We start from the raw sequence: 15,528 nt of genomic DNA on the forward strand, positions 1-15,528 counted from the left end.
GGGGGGAAGGTATTAACAGAAAGGGGACTAGTTTCTGGGAATGACAAAGGTAGCATTGTAACCTGTGGGCCATTGACTGTGGGAATTGGAGGTGGTGGCTAAGTTTGGAAGAGGGTGGAGTTTTAGGGTTTGGGGTTTTAATGTATTATTTGTCTTGGGGTGGGCAGTTCTGACTGAAATGCTGAATTTCTGACTCTGGCCTGATTTAAATGGGCCTTTGCGCAGCCCCCATCATGTGCTAGGGGTTGACCGAGAACGTGGCGTCCATACTGGCCTCAGTCCTAGCACGTGATAGGGGCATCAAAATGGCTGCGCCCTGTACACACGGGCGCTGCCATTTTGACGTGATGGACGCGTAACGTATGCACGTCCCGGCGCCTTTGTGACAACGCAAGTGCGCCATTGGCGCGTTGCGGTGCCACAAAGGTGCCACAAGAAGAACCGATTTTTTGCGGGTTCTTTTTGTTCCGCGACGGAGCCGCGTGGTTTGTTCACTTTGGCTGCCTTGCAGAGCAAACCGGCGTGGCGGGAGATCTCCCTTTTTGGGCGGTCTGTATCCCGCCATTGTGTTCTTAATAAAGTTCTTTGTTATTTCAACACAATGGACTCATTGATGCATATAAGTTCTGAATTTGCACAAAACTGACCCTTTCTTCTCTTCTCAGTCCTGAGCTCCATTCCCAGCCGTATGAGCACCAGAGGCAAACACACACACACACTCAGAGAGACAGATCTGTATGCACAAAGCAGAGTCTTCACAGCCTTTCCCTCCTGAGTCCAGCTCTGCAGCTTGGGCTCCATTCCGGAAGGAAGAAAAAAGAAAGGAAGGGTGTAGTCCTTCCCTTCTTTCAAATGCTGACAATGGAATAAGCAGCAGCAGCTAGGGTTTTGCGATCCCTGCGCATGCTCAAGAGGGGCCTTTGGTGGCAAATGTGCATGCACAGTCTCAACCCCTGAATCTGCCACCCTCACAGCCTGCTCTGAGGGAGGGAAGTGGGGAGAGCCCTCCTTCATTCAGAATTCCTGGAGGATCTTCTGGGGGAGGGGTGATGTAAGAAAGACAGAAACCCAATCTCCTCCCCGCAAAGAAAGGCAGGGAGTCTGCCAGGCCTCCTCTCCTTTCTCCCTTCCCTGCCCCCTCCTCTGGGGATTCCTTGGGGCCCAGGTACTTGGGGGGTTATTTTGAGAAAAGAGGAAAGGGGGGACCCTTGGAGAGAGGCATGGCCATGGAGGGGAGGGGGATTCAAAGGTAAAAAGGAAAGTGGGGCAGAGGAGAGACCCTCCCTTCATTTAGGGAAGAGTTTTGTGTCAAATACAAAGCATCACAAGGATAGGGTTCAATAGCATTGGAAACAACATTTTTTTGGGGGGGAGACATTTTCTCTGGGGTCCTGGCTCTGTCTGGGTGGGGGGAAAGAGCCAAAATCTAGGCCAAATCCAAGAGGAGGGAGCTGGAGGGACCCCAAAGCCCCATCTGGGGAGACTGACACTTCCCTGGCAACCTGGGAACTAGGCTTAAAGGCCCACAGGATCCAAATTAGGCACCCCCCACACATATATACCTTTCCCTTCACAACAACCCTGCAGATGAGGACCAACAGAGAGACCCTCAGCCCCAAAAAGAACACCCTCCTCCCAGTTTTGGGAACATGCTGAACAGGCCTTGGACCCCCTTGAAAGGATATAGGTAAAAGGAGTAGAAGGAAGGACTAAAGGAGTGAAAATGCCAAGGAAAGAGAAGCATAAAGGGACAGCTTGTGTGTGTGTGTGTGGGGGGGGGGGGGATCTGGAACCTGATCCAGGCACCTGTCCCCCAGAACCCATCATTAGAGCCTACCACAGATCACTGTGATGCTTTAAATGACTATTTCACTTTGCTAACTATTTCGTCTCTAAGATTACCACCATTCGCTCTGAGATAGTCCCTCCTGATTCCTCTTCTGCTCATAATCTTCTTTCGCCCTCCCCTAAAAAAATTTCTGTGTTTCCTCCTGCTTCTTTGGATGAACTATCTACACTTCTGAACTCTTGCAAACCTGCTACCTGTCCTCTTGATCCAATTCCTACTCGTCTTCTTATTTCTATAGCTCCCTCTTTTCTGCTCTCGCTTCTCCATATCTTCAATCTCTCTCTCTACAGGCTCCTTCCCTTCGGACTTCAAACATGCTCTCATTTCCCCAATTCTGAAAAAACCTTCTCTTGACCCCTCCTCTTTGTCTAGCTATCGTCCAATTTCTCTTCTCCCCTTTCTTTCTAAGGTTTTGGAACGGGTTGTTTATTCGCGCTGTCTTGAGTTTCTTGAAGCCAACTCCATCCTCGATCCCTTTCAATCTGGTTTCCGCCCAAGGCATTCTACAGAGACAGCTCTCACTAAGATCTCGAATGACTTTTTACAGGCCAAGGCTAATGGCCTTTACTCTGTTCTCATCCTTCTTGATTTGTCTGCAGCCTTTGACACTGTTGATCACTGTCTCCTAGTTGACATACTCTCTGACCTTGGGTTCTCAGACTCTGTTCTCAACTGGTTTAGATCTTACTTGTCTGGCAGATCTTTTGCAGTGGTCACTAGTGGTCAGACTTCTTCTCCTGTTCCCTTATCTGTTGGAGTTCCCCAGGGCTCTGTTCTGGGTCCCCTTCTGTTTTCTCTCTACACACTGTCCTTAGGTAAACTCATCAGCTCTTTTGGTTTTTCCTACCATCTGTATGCCGATGACACCCAGTTGTATCTTTCCACCCCTGACCTTTCTCCAAGGCTTGAAGTCTCGTCTTGCCTCACAGCTGTTTCACAGTGGATGCGCCAACGGCGTTTGAAGCTCAACATGTCCAAGACGGAGCTTCTTGTCTTTCCTCCTAAGCCCACCCTTCAATACTCCTTTTCTGTCTCTGTGGACAACATTTCCATTCAACCAGTCCAGCAAGCCCACAGTCTTGGTTTTATCTTTGACTCGTCTCTGTCGTATATCCCTCAGATCCAGACCACAGCCAAGGCTTGTAGATTCTTTTTGTACAATATTGCCAAAATCCTACCGTATCTCTCCGCCTCTACTGCCAAGATCCTGGTCCATGCCCTAGTGATCTCACGACTGGATTACTGTAACGTCCTCCTGGCTGGGCTTCCTCTTTCTCACCTCCGTCCTTTAATCTCTGTCCAGCATTCAGCTGCACGCATTATCACTTCCACCCACCGCTCTGACCACATCTCTCCTGTGTTGGCATCCCTTCACTGGCTCCCCCTCCCTTTCCGCATTCAGTATAAGCTCCTGCTGTCGACATTTAAAGCCCTCCATGGGCTGGCCCCTCCTTACTTATCAGACCTTCTTTCTCCTCACCTTCCCACTAGGGCCCTCTGTTCTGGTAGTCAAAGTCTGCTGTCCCAGCCCAGGATTTCCTCTGCCCCATCCCGGATTCGCCCCTTTTCACTCGCTGCCCCTCACTCCTGGAAGCTTCTTCCCCCGTGAGCAAGAGCCATCACTTCTTTAACCAGCTTCAAAATGGAGTTGAAGACCATCCTGTTCAGGGCAGCGTTCCCAGGCATTGCATAATTGTCACTTGCTATTTGATGTTCTTTTCTTGGCTGTTTTATTGAATCATTTCCTGTATTGCTATGTATTTTATATGTATTACCCTACTAGAGATCCCCCTTTCCCACCACCACTCCCTTGTGTCGTGTCTTTTTAGATTGTAAGCCTGAGGGCAGGGAACCATCCAATTAAAAAGATTATATGTACAGCGCTGTGTAAATTTACAGTGCTTTATAAATAAAGGTTAATAATAATAATAATAATAATAATAATAATAATAATAATAATATCTCTCAGATAAGAGCTGACTTGGATGCCAGCATTATTGCAGAGGCTATGGGTGAGGTGTCCAGTGACTCTGTGAATAAGATCATACTGGATCAAATTGAATCTGTGAGTACTTAGGATGTGGACAAGCTCCTTGGAAGACAACTTGCCCCCTGGACCCTTGCCCTTCATGGCTGGTCCTCCAAGGAGGAGATGCACTTAGGACTCACCTGAGCTATATCATAGATGCATCTCTTAGGGAGGGCTATTTTCCATCTTGCTTAAAAGAAGCGGTGGTACGGCCGCTTCTGAAAAAGCCCTCCCTAGATCCCTTGGACATGAACAATTACAGACCGGTCCCCATCTTCCATTTCTAAGCAAGGTGATTGAGAGGGCAGTTGTTCTTCAAGTCCAAGTAGTCTTGGATGAAACAGATTATCTAGACCCTTTTCAAATTGGCTTCAGGACGGGATACAGAGTCAAGATTGCTATGGTCTCCTTAGATGATCTCCGCTTGAGCATCGACAGGGGAAGTATGACCCTGTTGGTGCTTTTGGACCTCTCAGTGGCTTTCGATACCGTCAACCATGGTATCCTTCTGGAAAGCCTGAGGGAATTGGGGATCAGGGGCATTGCATTGCGGTGGTTTTGGTCCTATTTCAGAAGCAGATTCCAGATGGTGATGCTTGGGGACACTTGCTCCTCCAAAAGGGATTTTAAATTTGGCATCCTTCGTTGCATCATCCTGTCCCTAATGCTATTTAACATCTGCATGAAACCGCCTGGAGAGATCATCTGGAGGTATGGGATGGGGTTTTATCAGTACGCTTATGGCATCCAATATCTCTCCATGCCCCAGACTTCAGTATCAACTAAGGAAGGCATCTCCCCTCTGAATGAATGTCTTGAGGGAGTCATGGGCAAGATGAGGAAATCAGATTGAAAGTGAATCCATTTAAGACAGAAGTACTTGTTTTTGGAGCCTCTAACCCAGGTATGGAGGTTTGTCTACCGCTCCTGGACAGGGTCACAGTTCCCCTAAAGGACTATGTTTGCAGTTTGGGGGTGCTCCTGGTTCCTTTGCTCCAGATGTCAGCTCAGATAGATGCGACGGCCAAGAGTGCCTGTTATTAGCTTCGGTTGATACGCCAGCTGCGCCCTTTCCTGGAACCTGAAGACCCAAAAACTATGGTTCATGCACTGGTAAGCTCACATCTTGACTTCTGCAATGCGCTCTACATAGGGCTACCCTTGCAGTAAGTCTGGAAACTTCAACTAATTCAAAATATGGCAGCTCACTGAGACAATTTCTTTCTTTCTTTCTTTCTTTCTTTCTTTCTTTCTTTCTTTCTTTATTAGGTTCAGGTGAGCTTTATTTATGAATTCACATTCAGTTATACATTTGCGATTGTACTTTCCAGTTATTTATAACTTCTGCCAGCATCTCTTGAACATACACGATATTAACAGATTGATCATATTTACAACTTCTAATACCTTCCAATACATGCCCCCTCCGCCTCCTCGCCGGACACCGCCGCCGCCAGAGCCGCGCTTCTGCCGGGCGGCCTCCTCCCGGTGGTGTCGGAGGTGCGCAGCTGCGAAGCTGCGCATCGCCCCGGGAGTGCCGCCCACGGACTGCAAAAGGGGACCGCTGCGGGACTCCGCAGCGCTACCACCGCGCAGCTGCGCAACTGCGCAGCTCTATTGGGCTAGGGAGGGTGTGGGTTAGCATTAGAGCAGAGGATGCCTGAGGTGGCTAACCTCTGCTCTCTGAGTTGCTGGAGGAGGGTGGGGGGAGGTCATGGATGCGGGGGATGCATGGGCTGGGGAGGAAGGGGATAACATCGCCTTGAGCGCAGCTCCTATTGAGGTTGTGTGGGGCAGGGGGAGGTATGGCGGTGGGGGAAGGGACTTGCGTTCCAGGGGAAGGCGAGATCGATGCGTTATATCTATCTCTCCTTCCGGTCCCCCTCCCATCCTAAAGGACCTGAGGGTCACTCCAACCGTGCCACAAACCCTGTCGCTGCTCCTGTGCAATGCTAGATCGATTAACAAGTCCCACATCCTCCACGATCTGCTGGAGGACCAAGGTTGCGATCTGGCTTGCATTACCGAGACCTGGCTTGGGCCTGAAGGGGATGCTGTGTGGGCTCAGGCCCTGCCTGCCGGGTTCTCGGTGAAGGACCAGCCCAGGTTAGGTGGGCGGGGGTGTGTGTGGCCTTGATACATAGGAACACCGTGTCCCTCACCAGGAACCACATTCGTCAGACGTCCTACATTGAGTGTATCTACCTGACCCTAAAAGCGAAGGACAGTCTAGGGATTCTGTTGGTGTATCGGCCACCCCGTGCGCTAACGGACTCCCTTAACGAGCTGACACAGCTGGTCGCTGAACTGATGCTGGAGACGCCCAGGCTACTTGTCCTGGGCGACTTCAACATCTCCCTCACGGCCAGCTATGTTCCACCCGGTGCGGCTCGCGAATTCATGGATACCATGGCGGCCATGGGCCTGTCCCAGCTGATTTTGGGTCCCACGCATTGTGCGGGTAATACTCTTGATCTGGTCTTCTGTTCGGATGCGGAAAATCCGTGGGCGGAAATAACTAATATTTCCCCCTTGCCATGGACGGATCATTTCCTGGTTGAGGCAAAAATCAAGGTCTCTACCCAGATCCCTCCCGGGGGTGGTGGACCTATTAGGATGGTCCACCCTCGAAGGCTGATGGAACCCAAAAGGTTCCAGGAAGCCCTAGAGGGATACATGGTTGGAAGTGACGGCGACTCTGTTGATGCCCTGACTGGTATCTGGAATACCGGTCTCTCAAGGGCTATACACAGTATCGCTCCCAAGCGCCCTCTCAGACCCGCTTCCAAACGTAAGCCCTGGTATACGGAAGATCTCCGGGCAAGGAAGCGGGAACTGCGACGGCTAGAGTACCGTTGGCGGAAACACCTTCGCTTAGACGACAAGACTCTCCTAGACCAACTGTTAGTGGACTACGGAGAGGCGATATGAGCAGCTAAGAATTCGTTCTATGCTGCTCGTGTCGTGTTCGCGGAGTCGCGTCTAGCAGAGTTGTTCAGGGTAGTCAGGGAGCTAACTCAGCTCCCTCCTGCCCCGAACCAGATCCTTGAACCTTCTAAGGCCTGCTGTGACCAATTTAACAACTTCTTCGCGGATAAAACTTCTCGGATAAGCGAAGGTCTTGACGCCGACATTCAAGCAGAACCTAGGGTAGAGGCATCCAGAGCCTCCGTGGACTTTGTTAAACTGGATCGGTTTGAGTTGGTAAGTACCGATGATGTGGACAAGATCCTCGGAAGTGTTCGGAAAACGACCTGCTCTCTCGATCCCTGTCCCTCATGGCTAGCAGCCCAGGGGGGACCGGCAGTGACTTCACTGTTATGCCGGATCATTAATACATCCTTGAGGGAAGGGCAATTTCCATCTGATCTCAAATTGGCCACTGTAAAACCTTTATTAAAAAAGCCCTCCCTCGACCCCCTGGTACATAATAATTATCAGCCAGTCTCGCTGCTGCCATTATTGGGGAAGGTGATCGAGAGGGCGGTTGCAATCCAGTTTCAGGCAGTCTTGGATGAAACGGATTATCTGGACCCATTTCAAACTGGATTTCGGGCGGGTTACGGGGTTGAGATGGCCATGGTCGCCTTGGTCGATGATCTCCGTCTGGGCATCGACAGGGGAAGCGTGTCCCTGTTGGTGCTCTTGGACATCTCAGCGGCTTTCGATACCATAGACCATGGTATCCTTCTGGGGCGCCTGGCAGAGGTGGGAATCGGGGGCACTGCGCTCCAGTGGTTCCGGTCCTACCTCTCCGGGAGGTCCCAGATGGTGCAGCTGGGAGACGTGTGCTCCGATGAGAGGGCCCTTAAAACTGGGGTCCCTCAAGGAGCCATTCTGTCTCCCATGCTATTTAACATTTACATGAAACCGCTGGGAGAGATCATCCGGAGACATGGGGCGTGGGGTTATCAGTACGCTGATGACACCCAAATAATCTTCTCTATGTCTCCGACTGATGCAGTGACTGAGGATGGCGTCTCTCCTCTCGTGGCCTGTCTGGAGTCAGTAATGGGCTAGATGAGGGAAAACCGACTCAACCTGAATCCAGAGAAAACGGAGGTACTTGTGATAGGTTCCCCTGGTCCAGGAATGGCGGTGGTTCCACCTGTCCTGAACGGGGTCACGCTCCCTGTGAAGGACTCCGTGCGCAGTCTGGGGGTGCTCCTTGACTCGTCCCTTCACCTGACTGCTCAGGTGAATGCGACGGTCAAGAGCACCTGTCATCAGCTTCGGCTTATTCGCCAGCTGCGCCCATACCTGGCCCAGAGAGACCTTGAAACAGTGGTACATGCTCTGGTAACCTCGAGACTGGATTTCTGCAATGTACTCTACATGGGGCAACCCTTATACCAAACCCGGAAGCTACAAATGGTACAAAATATGGCAGCCAGGCTGGTCACTGGTACTTCCAGGGCCAGCCACATTACACCGGTGCTAAAAGATCTGCATTGGCTGCCGATTCGCTTCCGGGCGCAATATAAGGTGTTGGTGTTGACCTATAAAGCCCTAAATGGCTTGGGCCCAGGATACCTGAAGGACCGCCTCTCCCCATATATTCCGTCCCGCACCCTCAGAACATCAGGGCAGCAACTACTTAGGGTTCCCGGGGCCAGGCTTGTCTCTACCACCAGGAGGACATTCTCCATCGCCGCCCCGGCCCTTTGGAACACGCTGCCCATGGAGCTCCGCTCGGCCACCTCCCTGGCCCAATTCAAAAAGGAATTGAAGACCTTCCTTTTTGGCAACGCATTCCCCGACTAAGAGTCCTATGGACTTCCCTCCTCCTCACTGGCATAAGGATTGGCTAACCTGGGGCTTTTCTGTTTTTCTCTGTTTTTATGGTAATTGTTTTATGATGTAATTTGTTTTAATGTTGTGTATGGTTTTAAAATGTTGTAAACCGCCCTGATCTGAGGAAGGGCGGTATATAAATAAAATTTTTATTATTTATTATTTATATAGAAGTAAAGAACACTACTGTTAAGCATGGTAACAGATGCGAGTTATTATTTATAAATTGCATTTATTACACTGTGACGCAATACAACAAAACAATCTTCTCAATCTGTAATAACAAACGATTACCCAGAAATTGGGGAATCATACTTGTTAAATATAAAGTCTGGTTCCCTTGGAACAACATACTTGTAACATATCCAACTTTGGATGCAAGTCCAAAAAAAGGTTTCAACAAAAAATCAGAAATACCCTTTAAAAAAAAGACAACCAAAAAATCGTTATCATCGATGCATGTTGTTGGATATCTAAATAATAGCCATCTTAATGGCCCTTATTTGAACAGTACAGACATGCAGTCTAGAAATCAAGATTCATTTTTATACATTGTCAGTGCACTTCACCATGTACATGTTGACATGGTTGTAAACAAGAAAATAATATTAACCTTACAGTACTGAATTTTTAAGTTGAGGTACTGTTAATGAAAATTAACTATGTTGATCCCAGGTAAGCTGTACTGTTATTCTTAGATTAGTGTATGGAACTTTATCTTATCTGAATTTAAATGTGGGATCTATGGTCAACTGTATCTCAAAGTACTGTATCCAACCTGTAAACATGTTTTCAATACCAATAGAGTTATAATAACATGTCTGAATACATTTAAGTGGTAGATGTTTTTTTCAGATGCAATGCAATTATATTCTCGATTTTCTTTAATCTTCCATTCATTCTCAGTAGTACTTTCACAATTTTTCTGTTGATATTTTCCTGGATTTTCAAGGAAGATTGCACTGTACAGACAAAAGATATATACGAAAAGCTTTTAATAAGACAGATTATTGCAATGTATTCTCTGTTTAACACCATATGTTCGTATATTTCTTATTACTAACTGTCTTGAAAGTACAGTTTTCGTGATATTCAGTTATTTGGTATATAGATGCATGTTAGTAATATAAACCTTAATCCTTATATGACCACCACTCTATTTTGAAAAAGACAATGCATATTTATTTAAATTCACCTGACTTTTGAAGTTCTGATATATAGCTGGGTCCAAGATTTTGGGGTTCTGGCAAGATGTCACTTGCCGAAAGGATTCCCGATGGTCCCGATTTGATTCCACTAGAGCAAGGTTCATCAATAGTATCTGCATTTTGATCCATATAAAAAAATTAAAGAGATAACTACATCAGAAATTGTGCATCGATCATAGTAAGAATACTCTAGGAAAACTGCAGGTCAATAATATAACTAAAAATGTTGGACATTAAAATTTCTCCATCTTTTTGCAGTTAGAAAAAGTAAGAAAACAGAGTGGCAATGCTGTTGTCTAATATATTTATCCTCCATATGTACACCCATCTATCCCTTCCTATGTTGGAAAAGTATGGTGACCTCAGGGCTGGTAGTCCATTTTAGTGTTGTTTTCTTTTGGAAGCTGATAAGGGAAGTAGCCTAATATGATATTGATATAGTGACTGTCTTTAGCAACTGTTCCTTATGGCTACAACACTGGAAGAATTCCATGGCATACTATGCAACAGGGAGCCTTTACTTGTAAAGCTACAAACTTACAAACTTACCCGAGGGATTTTTTTCCTGGGAGCCATGGTTCCCACAGCTCTTTCATTAGGGGGAAAAAGGGTGGTTGTTTTTCTTTGGGGGGTGATGGCCCAAAACTATTCAGACTGTCCAAAAATGTATCACGCGTCATTTTGGACTTCATGAATACCTCTTTGACGGTGCGGTTGTAGCCATGCATTTTTAATTGCGCTGCTACCTCTCTATGCACAGGAAGAATGGGTATAGAACGGGACCTCATGAGCGTCTTTAATTTTCCGCTCCCCCTAACAAATCTCAGGAGCAGATCAATCTCCTTATTGACCCATTTGGAACCCTTACTACGCGCCATCACTGCTTCCCAATAACTTCGGCCACTCCGAAAAGTCCAGCGGGAAGAGGGATTTGCAACGTCATCACTGTGCAGGGATTCTTGGCGCCAAAACTAGACTTGCGCCCTCTAGTGCTTTTACTGCAGTGCCGGGAGTTTGGGAGTGCAGAGAGCCAGCATCAGCAGCTAAGTGCTAACGCAGAAGTTTATTTCAGATCCGCTATAATTAAATTGCAGACAGTATTATTTTATACTTGCTGTAATTAGGAAAGCCATGGATAGCCATGCAGTGACCGAAAGCAGTGTCTCCACACAAGCAAGGGGGAGGGTGTGGAGTGCCAATGAAGTTTTGGCCTTATTGGAAATATGGAAAGAACAAAAATTGCAGACCAAATTAAAAAAGAATTACAGAAATTTGGATACATTTAAGGTTGTATCTGATGAAATGGCAAAGAGAAACCATGTCAGATCTGCCGAGGAATGCAGAAGCAAATCCAAAAAAATGAGATTTGAGTATAGAAAGGTTGTGAAACACAATCAGAGAAGTGGAAGCAACCCTATTACATGTCCCTTTTATAGGGAACTAGAGGAAATCTTTCATGGGGATGTTAGCATCACCCCTAATAGGTTATCCCGAAGTCTTCATTTTGAAAGGGAGGGTGAAACCGCAAATGTGACTCAAGAAACCGCATCCACCTCCATGGCTAACACAGGCGAAGGAAGCACCCAAGAAACAACTACCAGACAAGACAGTGATGAAGGCAAGTAGCCCATCTGTAATGCCTGAAGATTTCTGCTATGTGCGTGACAACATTATTTTGTTAAAATAACAAAGGCTTTACTCTTTTTTTCCCCTTGAATTTTTCAGATTCTGATGACACTTGTCTCGATGACACAGTCATTACGATACCTGTCACAATTTTGGAAAGTGGACCTACGCAAATAGCAGGTAGTCATATATAAATTTATGTCAATTTCTGGATCTCTGTTTTCTTCATAAATATTGTGAACCTGTATACGTGTTCAAAAGAAATAACGTTGGTGTTTAATGCTCCACTTTGAAGGTGCGACTGGAGAACAATTGGGTGACTTGGAAAGACGTGCAGATGATACAAGCGGTAGAAGCGATGGTAGGTAGCATCTGCTTTTCTAAGAAAATTCCTTGTCTACAACCCTTTACATGATGCTACCATAAGAAATAAATTTCCTTCCTGTGGGCTTAATCTATTTTCACTAATTTTTAAATTTCAGTACGTAACGATCCAGAGGATGAACCACCCAATTTATTGCTGTCTCCTGGAACAAGACTGCGTTCGAACAGGAACAGGAATCGTCGCGCCAGAAGAGGAGAACATATTGCGCGCACTATCATGCAGAGTGCAAGTCGAGAGGCCCAACTTACCCGGAGAACACAGGAACGGTTCATGGAAATTGTACACGACAGCATGAAAGACTGTAGGAGGACAGAAATGGAACTTGTAAATATTATGGAGGAAGATGTAAGGAGAAGTGCACAGGACAGACAGAGAATGTTGCAGTACATGGAGACCATGACTGAACTGTACCGGAGGAAAGTAGATCATCAATGTTCACTTCCAACAGGGCAACATGATACTATCGCCCAAGGAACTATGCACACATCATTCAGGGCATCTCCGTGTGATATTCCTCCTTCAACACCAGGCCCAGCTGTCTTTACAGATTTCCAGGAGCAACCATCCACATCGTATTTTGGTGGGAAACGTCAAGGGAACAATTCCCCTGAACTCTTTGATGAACTTCCTCCTGCTTATGCTCCTGATGGTTGTCCTGTCACTCCTAGTAGTGAAATTAGACATGATGATGACAACACAGTAGAGAACATCATCAGGGATGTTCAGAATGTTGTTGCAGTCACTGTTCCCCAAGAAAATGAAGGCTGTATTGGAACCGTGCAATGTGTGAGCAATGCAGGAACATCTTCCTTGCAAGGCGCAGTTGCACCTGTTCAAAACCAAGATAAACCATGCAGTTCTCGTACTGGGAGGATAATCAAGAAAAAAAAAATATTTTCCCCATAAGGGAAACATATAGGGAAAAGGTTCTGTTTTGAAACCTCAGATATGTTTCAGCATTCTATGTTTACCCTGTTACGTGCCCTTTGTGACCGATAAAGAGGGACTTAAACCATTTCTCCTTGAACCACATTAAAATTTCATTTTCATGTTAAGGAAAAGTTTTGTATGTCACCATGTGTATATGGATATGTTCTCACCTAATGTATATACAGTGTATATAAATGCATGCTTTGTTGACATAATGGAAAACAAGCCACCAGACAGTTTTTTTCCAAAAGAAAAAGGATATTTAATCGTGTTTTAAAATGTTAAGTTATATTGTTGATAAAATACAGCTGTGTTCTCAGAAATTGGTCTACCGTCCTTAATATACCTAAACATTTCCACAACAATAGCAACATTATTCAGCAATGGTTTCTAGAACAGCCTTCCTTTTGGTTTTCAAGTTTGGTATTATCCTTAATGTCTTCACAGTGTAACATTGCAATGGTAGGAAACATGATGTATTAATATAAATGTAATATAAACAAGCCATTTTTACACCATTGTTTTCCTATATTCCCAAAAAAGGATATTTGAAACATCAATATAGCAATTGTATAACACTTCAAAATAGATTTCCACAATTTGGGTAAACCATGAAGCTAATCTATAACAGTTGGGTATTTATACCCCACAATAATATAAACACCACTAGCAGAACCTGATTGGAAAAAAAAAGTTAAAAGAAAAAAGAATCTAAACAACCGTGATTCAACATTGCCGTCTGGTAAAGTTATTCACATGTTGTACATGACACGTTGTTAAACACATGTATATCAACATTTATAGATTGATACAAAGGTAAACCAAGAAGAAACGTTTTGATCAGATCAATGCTGTTGCCATAACTGAGGTGATGTTATGAAACATCAAATAATGTCAGTTTCTGGTGTTAACGACCCAAAATAATGTTAGTTACTGCAGATCTAACAGTTTGACCCTCTTTTTTGTGATTTGTAGAGTGTCCTCTGATGTTATTCGCTAAAGCGGGGAGGACAATTTTCGCAGGTGGCTCTACATCGGGATCAAGCACTTCTCCCCTCGTCTCACAAATATTGTGCAGTATGGCACACGCTGTGACAACAGAGATAAAATTTTCCTCTTTCACAGTTAGTCTACCAGACAGACACCCCCACCTAGATTTCAATCGCGAAAAAGACCTCTCCACCACGCATCTTGCCTTGCAATGGGCGGTGTTATAAGCAAGTTTGTCAGGTGTTAATTCTCCACGATATGGTGTCATGAGCCATTTCCTGATTGGGTAGGCACCATCCCCTATAATCAGTGGTGGAATGGCTACATCGTGGACATGAAGGGTGGGATTTCCGGGCACAAAACAGCCTTCATCCATCACTTGACAGATAGCGGAATTGGTAAATATGTGGCTGTCATGTGATCTCCCACAATTCCCTACTTCTATGTCAATGAACCTCCCACTGTGATCTGTAGTTGCTTGCAGAACAATTGAAAATCCCTGCTTGCGGTTGATGTATTCCTCTCTGCGTCCCAGCGGTGGGCAAACAGAAATATGAGTGCCATCAATAGCTCCTATGCAGTGTGGGAATCCGAGTCTCTGAAATCCATCCATAATCTGAAAAAAGGCAAAGGTATAATAAATTTGGGATATCAAAAAGGTGGGTTAACATATTTCATATCAGATGATGCATTATTATTATTATTTTTTGGTATATGAAACTGGGATCAAAGAGACAAAAGCATAAAAAGGACAATAGAAATTATTATGGTTTATATATATACCTAGAACACACTGAAGGGGAATCCAGATGTTACTTGTTCACATATCAACTCTTGCAAATATATCAAGATACATTTTTTCAGAATTGCAAACCACAACAGCACAGCTGGATAAGAGAGAAGCCAGCAGCAGAGATGCACCTCCGAAGTGCATGCTCCAAGCCCAGGACCACCCCCCCAGCACAGCTGGATAAGAGAGAAGCCAGCAGCAGAGATGCACCTCCGAAGTGCATGCTCCAAGCCCAGGACCACCCCCCCAGCACAGCTGGATAAGAGAGAAGCCAGCAGCAGAGATGCACCTCCGAAGTGCATGCTCCAAGCCCAGGACCACCCCCCCAGCACAGCTGGATAACAGAGAAGCCAGCAGCAGAGATGCACCTCCGAAGTGCATGCTCCAAGCCCAGGACCACCCCCCCAGCACAGCTGGATAAGAGAGAAGCCAGCAGCAGAGATGCACCTCCGAAGTGCATGCTCCAAGCCTAGGACCACCCCCCCAGCACAGCTGGATAAGAGAGAAGCCAGCAGCAGAGATGCACCTCCGAAGTGCATGCTCCAAGCCCAGGACCACCCCCCAGCACAGCTGGATAAGAGAGAAGCCAGCAGCAGAGATGCACCTCCGAAGTGCATGCTCCAAGCCTAGGACCACCACCCCAGCACAGCTGGATAACAGAGAAGCCAGCAGCAGAGATGCACCTTTTAAATCCATGCCCCAAGCCCAGGATCATTAACCCACCCCCATAATTGCAAAGGTAATTGAAAGCCTTTCTTTTTTTCCCAAACAAGGAAAAGGCAGGATTGTAAACATATCTTAATGGTATTACATAAGCAAAACCTATATATCTTTAGATATGCATTAATGCATTTGCACCCAGAAGTCTTAGGTTTAAAAGTAATATTGATACACACCGTGTGGTAGTTTCCAAGCTGGATAGTTTTC

The 15,528-nt window shown here is 46.0% G+C and overlaps 1 long non-coding RNA gene across 1 annotated transcript; it reads left to right on the forward strand.

The window, feature by feature from the left end:
* The first annotated feature begins 10,527 nt into the window (after nucleotides 1-10,527).
* Nucleotides 10,528-12,309, forward strand: LOC149273993 (uncharacterized). The gene is made up of 3 exons (XR_016279454.1): nucleotides 10,528-11,686; nucleotides 11,802-11,867; nucleotides 11,989-12,309. It is a non-coding gene; the product is annotated as an uncharacterized LOC149273993 (long non-coding RNA).
* The last annotated feature ends 3,219 nt before the right edge of the window (nucleotides 12,310-15,528 follow it).

The sequence above is a fragment of the Sceloporus occidentalis genome, unplaced genomic scaffold, assembly GCF_023333645.1.
Source record: "Sceloporus occidentalis isolate IW3139 unplaced genomic scaffold, rSceOcc1.0.p SCAF_354, whole genome shotgun sequence".
In the NCBI taxonomy this organism is placed as follows: Eukaryota; Metazoa; Chordata; class Lepidosauria; order Squamata; family Phrynosomatidae; genus Sceloporus; species Sceloporus occidentalis.